Source organism: Lathyrus oleraceus, chromosome 4 (assembly GCF_024323335.1).
Source record: "Lathyrus oleraceus cultivar Zhongwan6 chromosome 4, CAAS_Psat_ZW6_1.0, whole genome shotgun sequence".
NCBI lineage: Eukaryota > Viridiplantae > Streptophyta > Magnoliopsida > Fabales > Fabaceae > Lathyrus > Lathyrus oleraceus.
This window is the reverse complement of record NC_066582.1, coordinates 8,002,852-8,007,996: the sequence shown is the minus strand read 5'-3', so window position 1 is coordinate 8,007,996 and position 5,145 is coordinate 8,002,852. Positions and strand designations below refer to the sequence as shown.

Sequence of the window (5,145 nt, the reverse complement as noted above, 5' to 3'; positions counted from 1 at the left end):
TCTATTGCAGGTGCTTTCAAGAATTTGGAAAGAATGAACTCAATTTTCTCTTCACCTACTTCGAAGGTGAGTCGTCCTCGTTTTACGTCTATGATTGCACCGGCAGTTGCTAAGAATGGTCTTCCCAGTATAATGGGTGTAATATCATCTTCTCTAATGTCCATAATTGTAAAATCAGTGGGGATGTAGAATTGACCTATGCGTACGGGAACGTTTTCAAGGATTCCTACAGGATATTTGATGGAACGATCTGCTAGTTGCACAGACATTTTGGTTGGTCTTAATTCTCCCATTTCCAGTTTCTTACATATGGATAAAGGCATAACGCTAATTCCGGCTCCTAAATCGCATAAAGCTTTGTCGATGACAAATTTTCCTATGTGACAGGGTATAGAGAAACTACCCGGATCCTTGAGTTTAGGAGGCATGTTTTGGATTATAGCGCTACATTCGGCAGGGAGTGTAACGGTTTCGCTATCCTCAAGTTTCCTCTTATTAGAAAGAATTTCTTTTAAGAATTTAGCATATGAGGGCATCTGCGTAATAGCTTCAGTGAACGGAATTGTAACGTTTAATTGTTTAAGGAGATCAACAAATTTTCTAAATTGGCTCGCATCTTTGGTTTTAACAAGCCTTTGAGGGTAAGGTATAGGTGGTTTGTAAGGTGGTGGAGGTACATAAGGTTCCTTCTTTTCTAGGGTTTCCTTATTTCTCTCTTCCTTTTCCTTAGGTTCACTTTCCTCAGTTGATTTCTTAGGGTTTTGGTTTTCTATCCTTGGATCAGACGGTCCTTCCACTTCCGTTCCACTTCTTAATATAATTGCATGAGCTTGGCTTCTCGGATTAGGTTGGGGCTGTCCAGGGAATGTACCAGTTGGGGCAGCAGTAGGTGCTTGTTGTTGGGCTACTTGTGATATTTGTGTTTCCAGCATTTTGTTATGGGTAGCCAAGGCATCTACTTTGCTTGCTAGTTGTTTAAGTTGTTCGCCAATGTGTATGTTCTGGTTTAAGAAATCTTTATTGGTTTGTTGTTGGGAAGCTATAAAGTTTTCCATCATGATTTCCAAGTTGGATTTCCTAGGGGTGTTATTGTTAGGCATGGATGGATTCGGTTTCTGATATCCCGGAGGTATAGATGGGGCTTGATTTGGAGACTGTCCAGGTGCGTACAAAGCATTATTGCTCTTATATGAAAAGTTTGGATGGTTCTTCCAATTTGAGTTATAGGTGTTCGAATAGGGGCTTCCTTGAGCATAGTTCACTTGCTCTGCTTGGATTCCAGTCAAGAGTTGACATTCCGCAGGAGTGTGACCTTGGATTCCACAGACCTCGCAATTCTGAGTTATAGCAACCACGGCGGCTGGGGGTGATACGTTTAAACTTTCAATTTTCTGGACCAAAGCATCCACTTTTGCATTAACGTGATCAAGGTTACTTATCTCGTACATGCCAATTTTCGTTTGAGGTTTTTCCACCGTTGTTCGTTCGGTTCCCCACTGATAGTGGTTTTGGGCCATGCTCTCGATAAGCTGGTAGGCATCAGCATAAGGTTTGTTCATTAGTGCACCACCTGCAGCGGCGTCTATTGTTAACCTTGTGTTGTATAAGAGACCATTATAAAATGTATGAATTACTAACCAGTCTTCCAAACCATGGTGTGGGCAAAGTCTCATCATGTCTTTGTATCTTTCCCATGCTTCGAAAAGAGACTCGTTGTCTTTCTGTTTAAATCCGTTTATCTGGGCTCTTAACATAGCTGTTTTGCTTGGCGGAAAATATCGGGCAAGAAAAACTTTCTTCAACTCGTTCCAGGTGGTGACTGAGTTGGAAGGGAGAGATTGAAGCCATCTTCTAGCGCTATCTCTTAATGAGAAAGGAAAAAGACGAAGTCGAATTGCCTCTGAAGTGACACCATTAGCTTTAACAGTATCGGCGTATTGGACAAATACGGATAAATGAAGGTTTGGATCTTCGGTAAGATTTCCAGAGAATTGGTTCTGTTGCACAGCCTGCAACAGCGAAGGTTTGAGTTCGAAGTTGTTTGCTTCGATTGCGGGTGGAGCAATACTTGAATGCGGCTCATCTTGCGATGGAGCGACATAATCTCTAAGAGCACGAGCTGGTTCTGCCATCTCGGGTGAAAGAAGAAGATCTTTGAGATCAGGAAATTCGATAGGAGGGAGATTGTTTTCAGCACGGTATTCCCGAATTCGTCGTAAGACTCGGAGATACAGTTCGATATCGTTGATTCGTAAATAGAGCGGTTCGCCTTGTGAGCGAGTGCGTGGCATACAAATCAACGAAAGAAAGAATAGAAGAAAAAGAAACCTTAGTCTCTACAGCGTAACGGAAGAGTTACGATATCGATTAAATAAAAGTCCCCGGCAACGGCGCCAAAAACTTGATCCCTCGACTGTGTGAGTCGAGAATGGGATACAAACTGCAAGTGCACAGTTCTATCGCGTAGTTTTAAAAGATATCGATCCCACAGGGACTTATGAATCGATATACCGTTATCTAAGGTTACTACGTAAAGCTAAGGTGAAAAATGTTTGATTGTTTGGGGAAAAACTAAAGGCTAAACTAAGATCTAGCTTAAATATTAATAAAACGGATATCGGTATGTAGTTCGTCAAAACTAGGGAATCAAGTCTTTGTCGGTTTCTTGGTTTTAAAATAAATCGTTTCGGTTAACTTTGTTGGTTAAAGGTTTTATCTCAAACTCTCGCTCTGTTGAATAAACCATGATTTTATATTAATGTAGCTGTCACTTATAATTAAGTCAAAAACCACTTTTTGAAAGCAATAAAGTTGCAGAAACTCTTCTTAAGAAAACACTGACCGTTTTAAACACCCTTATCTCAAACTCTCGCTCTGTTGACTTAGGTTATATAATTAAATCCAAATGCTTAACTCTCGTCCTCACATTCAATCTTTAAAAATACTTTTTGGAAAAGGTCAGAATTTAATTAACTCTAAAACTTGCTCTCGCCCTGATCTAGAATTAATGCCTAACTTACACTGTCCAATTAAAACCTCAAACTCTCGCTCTATTGATTTTAACTTCTTTATGTCCTTTACTTTTGTAAAAAATCTTGTTATTAAACCTGTAAGTTGAGACCGTAAAAAGATTGATTTTAATTTTAAGTTTAAATAGACCGACTCAGTCTTGATCCCTTATTCTGCTTACTTTACATACCGATATCTAGGCGAATTAGCTAGACATGCTAAACGAACCAGAATACATATCATGCATAAACAGACTCATTCCAGGCAGATAATATAAATAAATAATAAAACAAAACATTAAATAATGATTAAAGAACCTAAATGCGTAATACAATAGTCTTGAACACTCCACCACAAGCCGGTAGGATTTGTTCTTGGATTCTTCAATTAAACAATAAACTAAACCAAGGAAATAAAACTAGAATCTAACGTAAGGTTAGATCCGATAAAAAGTTACACAATAGTTTCCGGTGTAGAAACTATTATGCGAGAAATATCTAAATGCTAAAAAGGGAAAGGTAAATTGCAAGGGAAAAAACGTAGAACTTGCAAAAGAAATAAATAAATAAACAATGTTAAGTTGCTGGAAAAGAAAATTGCAGAAGCGAAAAAAAGAAAGAAAATTGGAAAAGCTTCGGCAGTGTGAGCGTGGAAAAACCGAGGAACCCTTTTAGGTTTTTGAAGTAGCTATTTATATTGGTGTTGGTAACTGCTTTTCGTTTCCCAAGGGTCTTCAACGTGGCTAAATGCATGGCGTGGATATAAGACACAAACTCCTCAACGTCTCTTCAAGTCTTCTGAGGGCGTTACTTGCGCCAAAAAGATAGTGGAGTGGTGTGACGCTCGTCACACCATGTGTGACGTCCGTCACAAGGCTGCTTTGCGTGACGCTCGTCACGCACCTTGTGACGTCCGTCACAGGTAGTGCCTTTATGTTTTGCGCTTTGGGCTGGGCTTTGGCATTTGGTTCTTTTTCTCTCCTTTTTGCACCTCCTTTTCTTCCATTTTCACTTGTTCTTCAAAATAGACTACCTGAGACAAATAGGAAGAAAATACCACGTAATATCTCATAAAATGCAGTAAACCGAAATAAATAGTCATAGAATTTAATGGAATTAAGTCCTAAAATATGATATAATTTCGTGTTATCAAATGCATTGTTTACACTTGGCAACACTTCCATTGGCTTACCAACAGAATTTTGAGTGGATTTAGGCCCAATTTCGTGTACTGTTCCATTCATACCATGCATAGAGGTGGAAATATCAATTTTGCATAAACACTTGTTTTCACTAATTCCACTTACCACATGGCTGAACATGATTAAGAACTTGATTAACAGATGATATATAAGTGAAACCCTAACAGATTTCAGCATTAACACTTCATAATTTCTCAGATCCATATCTATTTCACACTTTTTTTCACATTGTGCTCTCAATTTTTTCTGCAAATTTCTTCAAAAGCATTGCATGTTTCTCGATTAATCCTTCATCCACCAGCATAGTTGGACATTTTGGAAGCAAAATCCATCCATTTTCAAGCTGTTTTTGGAGCTGTGGAAGCATATGCATATCAATGGCAGTTGAAGGTTTCAGCACTATCGAGCACAATTGAGTTATTCCTCCTGATCCATTCATTCATCTAAGCTTGGAAGAACATCTGTTTCTGCATTTCAGGACTTGAATCGACCGGTTTCACTTTTGTTTCTCCAGCAAGGTTAGATTTCGAGTATCATGATTTATGAAATTGATAGATGCATCTTGTAGATCTTTCATTGGTGATTATGCTGAGCTTTAGATCTTTGAATTTCATTAAGTAATGAGTTAGTTATGATGATTATAAGTTTGGTATGTGAAACTGTTCTTACTCGATTCTTTGAACATGTGCTGAATTAGGTTAAATTAATACTGGATTGTTGATGTATGATGTGAGACGAGTCTGTTGGTATGCTTATTGTGAATTTCTGTGATGGTTTGTTCTTGAGGATGATGAACACGATGAAGGTGGATGAATGTTCTAGGGTTTTGCTTTTCCAGAATTGTTTTGATCCATTTCCCCGCGTGTTGCATGTGGTTTGGTGTTAGAGGCCATGTACTGGTCCAGCGAGGCATCCACTTGGCCTTTTGATTGGCT

The 5,145-nt window shown here is 38.8% G+C and overlaps 1 pseudogene; it reads left to right on the top strand.

Moving 5' to 3' along the window:
* The first annotated feature begins 1,647 nt into the window (after positions 1–1,647).
* On the top strand, positions 1,648–1,747 carry LOC127077149 (uncharacterized; annotated as a pseudogene).
* Positions 1,748–5,145: the final 3,398 nt, after the last annotated feature.